Source organism: Panulirus ornatus, chromosome 20, assembly GCF_036320965.1.
Source record: "Panulirus ornatus isolate Po-2019 chromosome 20, ASM3632096v1, whole genome shotgun sequence".
Classification (NCBI taxonomy): domain Eukaryota; kingdom Metazoa; phylum Arthropoda; class Malacostraca; order Decapoda; family Palinuridae; genus Panulirus; species Panulirus ornatus.
In genome coordinates this window covers 14835444-14852465 of record NC_092243.1, presented here as the reverse complement: position 1 = coordinate 14852465, position 17022 = coordinate 14835444, and the positions used below count along the sequence as shown (strand labels likewise).

The following is a 17022-nucleotide window of genomic DNA, read 5'->3' as shown; positions in this document are numbered from 1 at the left end:
AATATAACAGTCAGTAGATATACAACGAAGAGACGTAGCTAGGACGCCATTTGGTAAACATACATATCCGATAAATAGGGGAGATTGAATATATCCCACGTATACCGTGTTGTAGAAGGTGACAAAAAGGAGTGGGGAAAGGGGGGGGGGGGGGTGGCTGGATATCCTCCCCTTCTTTTTCTTATAGGAAGGAACAGAGAAGCGGCCAAGTGAGGATTTTTCCCTCAAAGGCTCAGTCATCTTTATAAACGCTACCCAGCTAATGAGGATAATGGCGAATATATATAAAGAATATCTATCTTTTCTTTTTCAATACATGGTCACCATTCCCCGCGTCAGAGACGCATCGGCAGGAACACACGATCAAATGGCCTCATTCACTAACATCCAGTGTCTAACTGTCATTGATAATGCACTGAACCCAGAGCCCTATAAATACAAACAGGCCCACAGAACTTTCTGTGGTTCCCTCGACCTTTTCAGCATGCGCTGGTTCAGTCGACTGAAAGCAAGTCGTCCCCTGTGTACCACATCGCCCCAGTTTGCTCTATCCCTTGCACACCTCGCACTCTCTAGTACGTTCAGCCCCCGAGCATTCAAACCAACCTTCTCTCCATCCTTCTACTTCCTCATTAGTTTCCTCTCTCCATTTCTACCAGACATACCCTCAGCACTCTCAAACATAACCTTCTTACTACCTCACCTCTCTTTTGCCTATAATTTCCTATTCGATCAAATTTCCTTACACCACATATTGTCCTCAAACATTCAATTTCCAACAGAGTCACCTTCTCACGGCTCACATCCATATAGAAATAATGGAATTACTATACCATCACACATACCCATGTTTGCCTTTAAAGACAGTGACCTACCTTTGCCCATGTTCCTCGCTCCATCCAAAACCTTCAGTCTCTCACCCACCCTAAGGATCATTTCAAATCCCAACGTTCCATTCGCTGCCATATCCACTCCCAGTTATATAAAACACCACTTACGAAAATTCTCCATTCACGCTCACGCCCCAACTAACATGTCTATTTGCAGTCTTAAATCTAATAACCTGCTTTTATTCACATCTACTCTCAAATCTCTCCTTTCACACAGTCTCCCAAACTGAGACTCCAGCTTCTGCAGTTTGTCACACACACACACACACACACACACACACACACACACACACACACACACATTAACACACACACACACACACACACACACATATATATATATATATATATATATATATATATATATATATATATATATATGATTGTTTATGCATGAGTGTGTGAAATGACTTATTTTGTATACCATACGAAGAAGTTTTACACTCGTGAGGCGCCATCTTGAACATCTACCATACAACATTTTACTTTTATCTATGGTGTCTACATTGACCACGTCCTCAGTCAGTTTAGTGTGTGTGTGTGTGTGTGTGTGTGTGTGTGTGTGTGTGTGTGTTCATGTGTTTGTGTGTGTCTGTGTGTGTGGTATGTGTGTGTGTATGTTCATGTGTGTTTGTGTGTGTGTGTGTGTGTGTTCTGTGTTGTGTGTGTGTGTGTGTGTGTGTGTGTTGTGTGTGTGTGTGTGTGTGTGTGTGTGTTAATGTGTGTGTGTGTGTGTGTGTGTGTGTGTGTGTGTGTGTGTTAATGTGTGTGTGTGTGTGTGTGTTAATGTGTGTGTGTGTGTGTGTGTGTGTGTGTGTGTGTGTGTGTGTGTGTGTGTGTGTGTGTCTGTGTATGTTCATGTGTGTGTACGTGTGTGTGTGTGTGTCTGTGTCTGTGTGTGTATGTTAATGTGTGTGTGTGTGTGTGTGTGTGTGTGTGTGTGTATGTGTGTGAACAACGCTTGTCCCTTCAACTTCTTATCTCACAGGTCTCCACCGGCCCGTTAGCTCAGTTGGTTAGAGCGCCGTGCTAATAACGCGGATGTCGAGGGTTCGATCCCCTTACGGGCCAGTGTAGAATTTTCGTCTTTAGTATTTCCTTAATATATGGACGTGGTCAGTGGATGTTTGAGATGTCTTATCATCTATGTGTGGGAGACGAGCGCTCCAGCTGCCTCAGTTACTGACCAACCATTTCACCTAAACAGATGAATGATAAGACATCTCAAACATCCACTGACCACGTCCATATATTAAAGAAATAGTAAAGACGAAAATTCTACACTGGCCCGTAAGGGGATCGAACCCTCGACATCCGCGTTATTAGCACGGCGCTCTAACCAACTGAGCTAACGGGCCGGCGGAGACCTGTGAGGTAAGAAGTTGAAGAGAGAAACGTTGTTCACACACACACACACATATCCACAGAGACAGACAGACAGAGACACACATACACACACACACACACACACACACACACACACACATTTATGACTCAAGCAAGGCTTATGGTCCTGATGGCATCTATTCCTGTTTCCTGAAGGAGTGTCTCTGATCCTGCACCTGTGTTTGTTCGTTTCCTCCTCGGCAGTTTGCGTTGATACATCCAATTCCTAAAAAGGGTGACTGTTCTGACCCCTTTAACTATCGTCCTATTGTTTTAACATCTACCATTTTCTAAGTCTTTGGATCCCTTCTTAACCCCTATATCCTTAGATACCTTGAAACTCTCAGTCTTCTCTCTGATCACCAGAATATATTATATCTATATTCATTTATTTATCATACTTTGTCGCTGTCCTCCGCGTTAGCGAGGTAGCGCAAGGAAACAGACGAAAGAATGGCCCAACCTACTCACATACACATGTATATACATACACGTCCACACACGCACATATACATACCTATACATCTCAACGTTTACATATATATACACACACAGACATATACATAATTCATACTGTCTGCCCTTATTCATTCTCGTCGCCACCCCGCCACTTATGAAATGACAAACCCCTCCCCCCGCATGCGCGCGAGGTAGCGCTAGGAAAAGACACAAAGGCCACATTCGTTCACACTCAGTCTCTAGCTGTCATGTATAATGCACCGAAACCACAGCTCCCTTTCCATATCCAGGCCCCTACAAAACTTTCCATGGTTTACCCCAGACGCTTCACATGCCCTGGTTCAATCCATTGACATCATGTCGACCCCCGGTATACCACATCGTTCATACTTGCTCGCCTTTATGCATTTCCGACGCCACCCAGCCCTACAGCAAACAGCACATATGCATGAAGGAAAAGAAAGAAAAAACATATATATACATTCTGCTCTTACTCCTGCGTCAGCGAGGTAGCGTCAGGAAACAGACGAAGAAGGGTCACATCCGTTCACACTCAGTCTCTAGTTGTCATGTGTAATGCACCGCCATGGCTCTATATCCACAGCCAGGCTCCATATGAGAAGTTACAGAATTTCTGATAAGACTTTCCCTCACCGTATTATCATTGCTGAAGACTACATTAATGTTAAGAAATCTTTAACTAAAGAGGAACATTGAGCAAGTTCTCACAGTAGGGTAATGCTCACAAATTTTTGTTCACAAATGGTTCTCTGGTTGTACTCTGTAGAAAGCCATTCTTGCAACATTACAAGCTGAATCAGGGAAATGTTTGGGATACTGTGATTTCTAGCCAATGCCAAGGAATGCTCTAAGAAACACTGATAAAAACATAGAACATTTAACTTTATTTTGATGAGAGGACAGTAGTAGTAAATATATGTGTAGACATTTGTGGGCTTACGATATATGCTAGATTTCAGGTTATTTTAATCCCTATGAATATCACACTATGAATATTACAGTCTAAGAATGTAAATGTAAAGTCTGTCGGCGTTTCAAGAGTGAGTTTTAGTGAGTCTACCAAACAATTCAGATTGGCAAGAAATGAATTTTCATCTCTGTCAATGAGCCAATAACGAAGAATATCATCAACGTATCTGTACCATTTGATATTACCAAGTGAGATGTCATAAAGGTATCTTGTTTTCAAAAATTCCATAGATAGATTACTCAAGAGGGATGAGAGAGGATCTCCCATGCTCATACCAAATTGCAGCGTGTAGAATTTGTCACTGAACTAAAACTTACAGTCTTTAACATATAGTTTGAGTAACTTTAGATTGGTACTTGATTAACCTATCTGTTAAAAATTGTAAGTTTCAGTTCACTAATAGTTCCTTCACACAGCAGTTTGGCATGAGCATGAAAAATCCTCTCTCAGCCACTTAAGTAATTAATGATTATTTTTGAAAGCAAGATAATTTATGACATCTTACCTCGTAATATCCAATGGTTCAGACATGTTGATGACATTCGTTGTTTTTAGCCTATTGATTACGATGAAGATTTATTTCTTACCAATTTGAATTGTTTGGTAGACTCAATAAAGTCAAGTCTTGAAAATGAGACAGATAATGCATTTGCATACTTAGACTGTAATATTCATAGGGATGAAAATAACTCAATATATAACATATATTGTCATCCCATAATGTGTCTGTGCATATATTCACGACCACTCTACCCATCACAGTGTAATGAAACATTCTCTGCTTTCATCACAGTTGATCATTTCGTATATATAGTTCAGAATTAGTTGGTGGTGAAGTCTGCAATATCTGTGACATTGGTTTTAAATCACAGTATCCTAAACATTTCCTAAGATGCAGCTTGAAAATTTGCGACATAGCCTATTTCGACGTTCAACCCAAAGAAACATTTGTGAGCAAAAACTTGTGAGTATTATTATTTTGTTAACACTTGATTACTGCTCCCTTTGTATTGATTTTCATTTATAATCAACACAGTCCTTCAGCAATAATAATATGGTCAGGGAAAGATATCAGAAATTCTGTAACATCTCAGAAGGGTTGTGTGTACAAAATCCCCTGTAAAGAGTGGGATCAGCTTTACATTGGTCAAACTGGTTGGGTCCTTAATATTAGAGCTAAACAACATATGAATAGTGTTAGGTATGGTCGAGAATCTAATGCAATATATGTCTACCTCAAGACTTTGTTCATATAATTGACTGGAGTAGTGTTATGGAATTCTCATACAATAACTCAGTCACGGTTGGAAATATCATTGAATCGTCCCTTATCAAACATAGCGATGATATCATTACGAATGAAAATGATGGTTTATACAAATCATGTAACTTTATAAGTGATGAAAATGCAAATATGGTCACAGAACGCAGGTTAAAGTGAGTAGACTGGTATCCAGGCCTGCGATATGAAATGAATTATATTCAACCATCAATGTTGTCCATCTATTTCCTTTTCAACGTAATTCTGTGTTGAGATATCTCAATGCACTGAGTTCGCGTGGCCTCGGGGGAAACTGGGAATTAATCTACGCCCGGTATATATTGCTGGGCGTCCATCTCCTGCTGGCCAAATCAACGCAGTCAAATGGAAAACAAAGATTAATATTCAACGTTGGTAAACCTCCCACTCCTCCTCCTCCTCGCGGAAACTAGCTTATTCCAAAATAGCCTAATATACTTTGGGGTTGACTCACGATTTTTCCGAACTTAATGAATAAAATCCTTATCTCTGCGCTCATTACCATACTGAATAAACCTTATAATACATTTATGGTGACAAATGAAAGATTGTGAGATTAATGATTTAGCGTAGGCAGCTCAGGCTGGAGGGAAAACACTACTCCAGTTAGCGATCAGAAATATGATGAGAGTCACAGAATCCTGATACCTGTGTGGCGGTACATGATCCGACCTCTTAAGTGTACAGGTTCTGTAGCAAGTGCCCGGGTCGTGTGGAATTCAGGCTGATCGTATCATGTGGTGAAATTATCTTATGTTCGTACTGAAGTTATCTCGTGCCATATATTGGAGAGCTGAATGTGTTGCTGGACACTAAATCCCGTGCAATATATATATATATATATATATATATATATATATATATATATATATATATATATATATATATATATATATATATATGACGTGGTTTGAACGAGTAAGTAATGTACGGGTAATAGAGATGTCTGGTGATAAAAAGAGTGTGGTTGAGAGAGCAGAAAAGGTATGCTGAATGGTTTGGACATATGGAGAGAATAAATGAGGAGAGGTAGAAAAAGCGGATATATATATATGTCAGAAGTGAAGGGAACAAGGAGAACTGGAAGATCATATTGGAGATGGAAGGATAGAGTTAAAAAGGTCTTGAGCGATCGGGGTCTGAACATGCAGGAGAGTGAAAGGCGAGCACGGGATATAGTGAATTGGAGCGATGTGGTATAATAGGGTCGACGTTCTGTCATGGACTGAACCAGGGCATATGAAACGTCTAGGGTAAACCATGGAAAGGTCTGTGGGGCCTGGATGTGGATAGGGAGCTGTGGTTTCGGTGCATTACACATGACAGCTAGAGAATGGATGTGGGTAAATGCCGCCTTTCTTCATCTGTTCCTGGCGCTTACTCGCGGGACACGGGGATCAAGTATGAATACACACACACACACACACACACACACACACACACACATACACCGAGAAAAATGAAACACTTCTGTATTACATTTTCAAGGAAGACTAGAAATAATCTACCAAGTAATACTACGTAAAAGGGACTTGTGTTTCATTTTTCCTCTCGTTTATCAGCAAATACTTAGATCATGAGCATCATCGTGGCCTTATTGCATATATATATATATATATATATATATATATATATATATATATATATATATATATATATATGCGCAGGAATATGAAACAGGACAAATTCCCTAGCGCAGTTTCATGTTTCACTCTTGTGGTTTTACGCATATACTAGATCAAAGTGCAGACGTGCAAGTGTGATTCGTGTTTGCCAACAGAGTGCAGTCTTGGATGTATTTGCAAATATAACAAATAAATGAATAAACTGATAACGACTGAAGATACAACGTTGAGGTAGTATGGATACGGCAGACCTGGGAGGTCATAGTGGTACTAAGTTAACAAACCATAAAAGAAAATGAGATTAAGGTGGAGCTGGATATATCCACGTTCTGAGTAAGCACATGAGCGAGGCATATCTTCACAGGTGGGGTGGTAGATACACAGGAATGTTGACAGAGTAAATACTATGGTTTATACATGATGCATCTAGCTGAATGTTAAGTCATGAATAGCTGTAGTAATCGAGTAGTCTATAGTAATATAGTAGTCGACATAGCACATAGCCTATCGTACAGAAAACTGAGCTATATACTCGCTTAGCTGTGCACTTATTCATAGACTGATTACGACATTCACAATGGTATGTACAGGAATGTCCTCATATCTGGCGTAGTAAAGACTGAGAGTGAGGCTGGGTGGACGGTAGGTCGAGTTATTTCGATGTAACTGTGTTTTGTAGAGCGGGTGTTGGTCTGTGGGAGGGAAGTTCTGTGAATACGAGTGAGTGAAGCGTGAGAGTCGGGGTCAGGTATATCTTTCTGTGTTAAGGTTTGTGGATGCTTATGAAGTGGCTGGCATGGGAGGGGGGCTGGGCGGATGCTGTCGCATACACTGCTGAATAGATTTCAAGCGCTGAACATGTTAAGGTGGGAGTATGTTGCAAGTGTTTTTGCCTCATACTGCAGGTGTTCAGTGACTGTGGCTGTTCAGGACCTGGCGACTGTTCTGACCTTTTGTTTAGGGTGATTTGTAGTTCCGTCATGTTTGCTTTTGAGAGAGTGTGTGATCAGGCAGGTGAGGCAGAGCTTGATATGTGAAGAATATTGACCGTAAAGGATAATGAGAGATTCTTTTTACTTTCTTGCCCGAAACTTGTGGCGCTAAGTATTCTGAGGGCACTTAGATTGCGTGTGGATTTTGCGTTAATGTCTGTACTGTGGGGGAGAAGGGAGGGGGCGGGGGGAAAGAGGACTCAATCAAGATCAGCAAAGAATAAAGAACATTTTCAGTAAAACAGCAACTACGCAAAACTCACTGTATCTAAGGATATAATTCATATCAAATTACCACGAATGGGACTTCTACGTTTCATCCCTCAAGATTAGATGATCCCAAATGACTAGGTTGCATTACGCCACTGTTGATTTGTGGCTACCTCCACATTTCTGTACCTCACCTCCACCTCAGAACTACGGATAGTTTATCTAAATCTAAGAACCCAACACCTTTACAGCCATCTACTGTATATGAATTTCCACGGAACACCCGTGAGGTAGTTTATATATGAAAGACTTCTTGAGCTAACGAATTCGTAACACTTAATCCTGAAGCAGTTGTCGTGTGAGTGTGCGATAGAAAGTTAGTAAATGAATTCTGGATTATTGTGGGTAAAACTGAAAGTGGATGGCGAGATATGGGTGATTATAGGTGCTTATGCACCTGGCTCTGAGAAGAAATATCATGAGAGGCCTGTGCTTTGGGAGCAGTTGAGTGAGTGTGGCAGCATTTTTGATGCAACTGACCGGGTATCAGTGATGGGTGATTTCAATGCGAAGGTAAATAACGTTCCAGATGAGGGTATAACTGGGGGCATGGGGTATACAGTGTTGTGAATGGAAATGGTGAACAGCAGCAGGAAGGCAGACATACACCCCTTCTACCGCTGACTGTTTATTTCTTCATGTTCATGATATGATAGCTCTTGTTCCGAATCCATACAGATCCGAGACCAGGTGTACCAAGTGTAGGTACAATCTCCTTCATGTACCTCTCTCTCTCTCACCGTTTCATCTTTGGAGGGGATCTGTCGTAGATCTATACTCGTAAGGTTGAGCATCATTTATACGATGGACTATCGTCTACTGCTGATAAACGTATATCCATGCCTCTGGCAAGAGGTGTCTCAAACGGCTTTTATATGCATGCACTTTTCATGGTCTCTTAATTATAATCATTCTGACGTTTTCTTTTCTTCTCGTAAAGCCACACTCTTCGGATTTTTCTTCTAATGTCCTGCTGTGGACGAATCCGACATGACTCATCTTTCACATCTACACGTCACTCACTCAAGGACACGTTCAGTTTTCTCTCGTCGCTCGATCTAAACAACACCCCCTTCCTATACTCGATCGCCCATCTCCCCTTTGAATCATGACCCCCACTTTTTCTCCTCTTAGGAACAAAATGATAAATCCTGTCACACAGAAGGGATTCCACTCTAATTCTTCGTCCTACAGCTCTGAGTCTTCTTAACTTTTCTCAGCTTTCACTTCTTTAAACATCTTAAATCTCATAATCTTATAAACCAAATGATGACTTTCTTTCCTATTTGGACTTTTGGTACACCTCTGGCATTAGTCCTTTATTAAAACTATTTCTCCTTTACCTTTTCTATTATGTTCTGTAAACAAGTTTCCACGGTTGTAATTGCTCATAGATCGACCATACCCTACCAGGACTGGTGTTCGTCAAGGCTTTGCTGTATCGCTTTGTCTTCTTCCTTCTCGTTATCAATGATCTGTTTTTTTCGGGCCCGAGACGATCATAATCTTTCCCGTGCTGATGAATCACCTTACATTTCCTTACATTCTAGTCATCCTTGCGTGGTGCACTGCTGATTATTTTCCTTGAGCTACGTCCTCATTTCTGACCTGCCTGACATCTAGTGGGATAGAGGGATCCCAACCAGGTCAAATGATATAAAAAAAACCCAGTTTTTCTCAGAGTCCGTCTGAAATTCTACTCGACTTTGTTATTTCCTTCGAAGATTCTGTGATTTGCCATGAGTCTGATTGCTAATTCACGACTGGATTCTCAATATATATATATATATATATATATATATATATATATATATATATATATATATATATATATATATATGTATATATATATCATACAAAGCTCCATCAGCCAGGATCGAAACTGGGACCCCTTGTGCAAGAGGCAGGCATACTAACCGCTAGGCTAAGGGACTGTATAATAGCGGTTAGCATGCCTGCCTCTTGCACAAGGGGTCCCAGGTTCGATCCTGGCTGATGGAGCTTTGTATGTTCTATGAAGGTGCGCGTTCATATACACTTTATTCGTATTCATATAACTCCGCGTTGTACAGTCAGGTTCGGTAAAACGCTCTCAGCTGGCTATGTGTTCTGTTCGGAAACAACCGATAGACCCCGTTGCTCACCATAGTGAGACGAAGGGTATTCGAGTACTTAGTATTTCGAATAGTTGTTTCCTATTATACAGTCCCTTAGCCTAGCGGTTAGCATGCCTGCCTCTTGCACAAGGGGTCCCAGGTTCGATTCTGGCTGATGGAGCTTTGTATGTTCTATGAAGGTGCGCGTTCATATACACTTTATATATATATATATATATATATATATATATATATATATATATATATATATATATATATCTACATGGCTATCTTTTTTTCTCTCCCATTATATATATTGGAAGAGAGAGAGAGAGAGAGAGAGAGAGAGAGAGAGAGAGAGAGAGAGAGAGAGAGAGAGAGAGAGAGAGAGCTATAGATATGGATATATATTTTGAGATATTTTGAGTGTCCTAAATTTCAAATGCATATATAAGCAGGAACAGAAAACGAAATGTAGATCAAATAACTGAAACAAAGAGAAGGAAAATGAAATGAAACTATGAACGTCAATATTGGTGAGATTTTTTTCTCTTTCTTTTTTCTTACATGCAGCAAAATTATTCAGCCATATTTGATTCTGTGCCATAAATGAGGATCATTGCTCTTGTATACATCTTCCTGTTATTAAAGTCTCTTGACCTTCATGATGGCAAGGGGTTGTATGGTCGGAGCTTCACCGATTTCTGAACGTCTGGTGCAGAGAGGGTTACTATGGCGACATTACCTTCAGCCACCATTGACTCCACTCACATGGACCAGATGCCTGCTTATCTACAGCTGGGTAAACTAGGGGAGCGCACCTTTGAAGGAATGTACGAGCAAGATTCAGAATTATGAACCACTAGTTAGCAGCAGACTAAACTCTATGCCGTCTAGATTGATATACAGTACACTAGTTAGACAAGTCCTTTCGTAGCCTGTATTGGGCAGCCAAGGCAGCCAAAGTCACCGTGTATAAGTTTGTGGCGCTGAGGGTTAACTCTACCTCACTGCACAAGGGAGACGTTCTCTTGACTTGGACAGGAACACATGACAGCTTCCTTGGGTCTGGCCCGCTGAATCTTCGAACGGCTCTCTCGAACCATTTTCTTCGGAACCTCGACCCACTCTCCGCAAGAGCCTCGACGTACTTTCGTGCGAACATCTGAACCATTTTTTTCCAGAGGAGCTTTGCCTATATATTCAGTGAAAACTCAAGAGATCAAGACCCCGCGCTCGAAACCTAAAGTCGTACCGGATGCAAACACTTTAAAGAACCGAATTCCAAGTCTTTGAGGATAAGGAAAAGTGTCCTTACGGGAAGTTTCCCCTCGCCTGGAAATCTGAAGTTTTCATGGAAGTTTTCCTGCATAATGTGAAGGTGACGTAATTTCCTTTCCTGGGTCGAACCCTTGGCTGCCAGAGGGGTAGTAACAGTGTTACAAACGAATACAAGGACGAATTTACGTGACGCAACTAGTAATTTGAAGGACCTTTGACCTGAGAGAGTCTGTCTAATATATCCAATATTATCTTTCAGAATTGTTCTATTTAGCACTTGGGAAGTTTGATGATGTTTACGGAAATGATTGCCGAGCTAATGGTCGTGGGCAGGAGACCACAAGAACCAGATGTCACATAATGATGGAATACACAGCAGGACAACGTCAGCTTTCAGTATGATCCTTTTCGCCTTTCTGCTATGTAAAGGTCTGTAGCAGCTGTAAACACAATGCACGAAATTGTCATTGTGAGGAGAGATTAGAAAAAAAAGGATGATTTTCTTGTGTTCTGATGGTCGCAGATGTAATCCCACATTCTATTTGCCTGTTCTTATTTGCTGTTCTTGGAATAAACTAGTAATATATATTTTCTGGAAACGTGAAGTAGTTCAAAATGGGTACATACACAGCGAGAGAGAGAGAGGACGTGGTCTCAGAATTATCCTTCCTACCTGAAGAAGGTGTTCAAGATTAATCGGTTGTTCGATATAGCTCAACGGTGATGGACTGAATGACTCACCCAGGCAGTCCATAGGCATAAAGCCCAACGACCTACCGCGCCCAACCTTTACGTACAGACAAATCATTCACTACATAAAGCTATGCTTTATATACAGGTTCCAAGGTATAACTCCGGGACTATCCGAGTTTACACGCGATTTAAGAGTACAAAATACATATTACATGGAATATTCTTGGTGATGGAGGCCCCTCATATTTTCAGCTTTCATTCTGATTCGATGAATATTCTTAATTCACTTTCTCACTGACCGTCTGACTCAGTTCTTCGCTCGACACACAGATGGCGCAGTGATGTTATAACAGACATGGTTCACACGACGCTGATTTCGGAGTTTTCTTTTTTCACATTTGATAGATTTCAGTTTTTCGTGACTTGATGAAATGTATATTTCCTTAATACTTTATGACATGTCCAGGATCTCTATTTCTACAGTTGTAATATATGACTTATACCTTGTTTTATATCTTGGGACACCTATGAAGTAATTACAATCATTAAGGAATGAAAATACTGTGTTTACTGTTTTAGAATATGTTTGTCCGTAAATTGACTGTCATATTCTTGCATTTTATTACTATTAATCAAAATGCAGAAGTTTACTATTGATCATAATGCAGAGCTCACACCAGATAACGGAAGTCTACAAGGCGAAAAGAACGTTTTAGAACATTCCATGTTCATTGTTCTAGCATATACATGGCCGATGACTGGCTGTCATATGACTGCAAGTGATGACTGTTAATCATAATGCCAAACTCACATCTCGTAAATAAAGTCTCTACAGAATGCAAGGAACGATGTTCATCGACTTAACAGTACAATACCTACGGAACGGAACGAGGATGATGCCACAGCGTTTTCAGGAATCCGAGTCATTACTGTGTGGTAATGTTGTATTGCTTGGAGCACACTGATCCACGCGTTATCGATCGTACCATGAAATTCACACCGAGGAACAGGCCAATAAAGCTGTCGTACCTGGTTCGAGACCAGTGGTTCTCAAGTGCACCACTTGCTTACCACAAGTGGGCGTGAGGGAGCCGGCCAGATGATACGTGATGTTACACTTGAAAAAGTTCCACTTGTAAGTAGACGACACTTTTAAGTATTACGCACTGGCATGAACCGAAGATGTCCTCAAGGTCGAAGTATCTCACTGTAGTACAATGAGACATCAGACCTAACGCGTTATGCTACATGGAGGAAGGACAGGTTCAGTGGTACCTAACTCATCAGAATGGTTGTGAACCAGTGCCAAAGGGACCTAAAAGTAGTTGGAAGCTATTGCCAGAGGATCTATACTATCAAACAGCCTTTTTTTTCATTATTTCTGGGGAGGACACGGTACGTATTCTCTTTATACACGAGTTATGTTCAGGAGAATGACTGTGTTGAGCTTCGGTGCTGAAAGACTAGCTGGACGAATGAATGAGGAGGTCATTTGTTCCTGCACAGTGAAACATGGCAGGCGCACCTGGCGCTGATCTGGTCTGTGACCCGTACTTCACTAAGTAGCAGCAGACCTTATACATAAATATATATATATATATATATATATATATATATATATATATATATATATATATATATTATTTTTTTTTTATTATACTTTGTCGCTGTCTCCCGCGTTTGCGAGGTAGCGCAAGGAAACAGACGAAAGAAATGGCCCAACCCCCCCCATACACATGTATATACATACGTCCACACACGCAAATATACATACCTACACAGCTTTCCATGGTTTACCCCAGACGCTTCACATGCCTTGATTCAATCCACTGACAGCACGTCAACCCCGGTATACCACATCGCTCCAATTCACTCTATTCCTTGCCCTCCTTTCACCCTCCTGCATGTTCAGGCCCCGATCACACAAAATCTTTTTCACTCCATCTTTCCACCTCCAATTTGGTCTCCCTCTTCTCCTCGTTCCCTCCACCTCCGACACATATATCCTCTTGGTCAATCTCTCCTCACTCATTCTCTCCATGTGCCCAAACCACTTCAAAACACCCTCTTCTGCTCTCTCAACCACGCTCTTTTTATTTCCACACATCTCTCTTACCCTTACGTTACTCACTCGATCAAACCACCTCACACCACACATTGTCCTCAAACATCTCATTTCCAGCACATCCATCCTCCTGCGCAAAACTCTATCCATAGCCCACGCCTCGCAACCATACAACATTGTTGGAACCACTATTCCTTCAAACATACCCATTTTTGCTTTCCGAGATAATGTTCTCGACTTCCACACATTCTTCAAGGCCCCCAGAATTTTCGCCCCCTCCCCCACCCTATGATCCACTTCCGCTTCCATGGTTCCATCCGCTGCCAGATCCACTCCCAGATATCTAAAACACTTCACTTCCTCCAGTTTTTCTCCATTCAAACTCACCTCCCAATTGACTTGACCCTCAACCCTACTGTACCTATATATATATATATATATATATATATATATATATATATATATATATATATATACGAACAAAGTGCATATGAACGCGCACCTTCATAGAACATACAAACCTCCAACAGCCAGGATCGAACCCGGGACCCGTGTGCAACACGCGGGAGCGCTGCCGCTAGGCTATGATCGCCCATAATAGGGAAATGACTATTCGAATACTGTGTACTCGAATACCCTTCGTCTCATGTTGGTGCTGTGTGAGCCTGATGGGAAATGACCGTTGTAGACTCCGTTGCTCACTCCTGCATCACACAATAAGGTCGAAGGAAGGAAGTAGGGAAGTGCAGACGACCTATGTGGCTGGGGTGGAGGTGTATGGCTGGAGTGGCATGTTAACACCATCAGCATGACTGACGTATCACAACTCTACATACACGATCAATATGCTGGCCGCATACCTTACGTACTTTACATCCGTTATTCAGAACGTAAAGTTTCCCCGAATTTCTGGCGTTTCTCGCGTGAGTTCAGCACAGCGAGGGACCGGTGATATGAACAGTTCCAGGAAGAACACCAGCAGCGAGAACCTTACGCCATCATTATCCTGGAGTCTTACGCATATATAACAGTGAGACGTATCCATGCGTCTGTTATCATATATATTATTTTTTTCATTATCGCTATCATCATCATCATTCTTCTTCTTCTTCTTCCTATTATTATTATTATTATTATTATTATTATTATTATTATCATTATTATTATCATTATCATCATCATTACTATCACTATTATCATCAATATTATTACTAATATCATTATAATTATTATCATCATTAACATCATTATTATCATTATTACTATAATTATTATTATTATTGTTATTATCGTTATTATTATTATTACTATTATTATTATTGTCATTATCATTTTTTTTGTATTATTATTATTATTATTATCATTATCATATTACCCCAGAGATCCTTCTCCGGGAGCTCCTGCAGCTGTAAGGTTGCGCTACATTCAGTATCAGGGACAGGATGAACTCTTATGAAACGTCAAGTTCTTTGACGATATTATACTCTAACCTTCGTCCACTGACGCTAAAGCCTCGCAAGAGGTGAATTACCACTCGTGGTGTAATCTCAAGCAGGCGGAGACCAGGGAACACCTTGGGGCCATTCATACACCTCGCCACCTGGCTGTTCAACGCTTCATATTAGATGAACACATAACTTCAACAGGTGTTCGTATGCCTCCCTGATGACGACCCACGCGTCTGGAAATATCTGTCAGAACCAGCAATCTCATCCATCTCTCCCTCCCTGGTTCCGGTGACGAAGTTCACCAGCGGAGCTGGCATAAATGCGTCTGGTTCTCAGTAGCGAACCTAGGCTATGATGTCGGCTCGATCGATAACCCCCTCGCCTGCCTCATGATGTTCGGGGCTCGGGAGCCTCTGTATCGTTCAGTACATACAGAACTGTTGCCATTTTCGTTCTCTCTCACTCGTATATTGGCGGAGGCGAGCGGCAAATGCTGTAATTTAGAGGCGGGGTCCGTGTTTGCATTTATATACGATGTTTGTAGAGTATCTTGGCCACTCCAGATGAATTAAACCATTATTTCACGCTGAAATTTCTCGCTAGTGTGTGTGTGTGTGTGTGTGTGTGTGTGTGTGTGTGTGTGTGTGATTACGTATTTGAGATTACTTAATTGTACAGTGCGAGAGAGAAAGAGTTCTACAACCGTGGGGTCCCACTTCCTCTCCGTGTGGTTAATATTTGTGATTACTGATTATGTGTTACGGGGAGAAGGTTTATATACTCGTGTTGCTTTTCTCCTAACCCTAAGTGTGTACCAGGTCCTTAGGTGAAGAAGCACACACACACACACACACACACACACACACACACACACACACTTCAGGTATCCATTTATCGACCAGCCTCAAAGAGAAGATGAACAGCTACGTTGGCTGTGGGCCGAACCCCTCACCCAGGATTCGAATCTGGGAGGGTTGGCGCGTGCGACGCTAAGCACTATACCATGGAGTCCCGTGTGTATGTGCATGTGTTTATGCTTGTAAGAAGTTTATCATGTTTGTATTATCTATTCTTTGTCTCATGAAGAACAAGACGTTATCAGACAAAACACAGACGAAGTGGCTTCCGTAAGATAATATTACATTTCACTTGTCTTCTTTCTCGAGTCTAAGAATATGATTCTCGAGGGGCATCTTGTGCTGGTACTGAGTGAGATATGATGCGGGACCTGTGTAATCTGTATAACATTCTCAGGTTCCATGTTCTGTTCAGCAAATCTTCAGGTCGATAAACATACTTACTACCTCATGGTCTCCCCTTGTAACCGTAATGATGATGTGTAATTGCACGTTGATCTAATGATGATTTTATCATTTGAAATCCACTGGATCAAGAGTTCAGTGGTAAGATTTACCGATTATGCCACGACATCGTCCTGCTATAGCGGGAGACGCGATCGGTAACAACGGTAAGTACAGTCAGTACAGTTGAGCAGAAATGATCAAATAAAGACATTGCTGAAGGAG

At 41.2% G+C, this 17022-nt stretch overlaps 1 protein-coding gene and 2 non-coding genes across 3 annotated transcripts in view; 2 read left to right on the top strand and 1 right to left on the bottom strand.

Moving 5' to 3' along the window:
* Positions 1–17022, top strand: part of LOC139755788 (uncharacterized) — a 207141-nt gene that overhangs the window by 99355 nt on the left and 90764 nt on the right. The window lies entirely within an intron of this gene.
* TRNAI-AAU (transfer RNA isoleucine (anticodon AAU)) lies at positions 1888–1961 on the top strand. Its single transcript has one exon. It is a non-coding gene; the product is annotated as a tRNA-Ile (tRNA).
* TRNAI-AAU (transfer RNA isoleucine (anticodon AAU)) lies at positions 2175–2248 on the bottom strand. Its single transcript has one exon. It is a non-coding gene; the product is annotated as a tRNA-Ile (tRNA).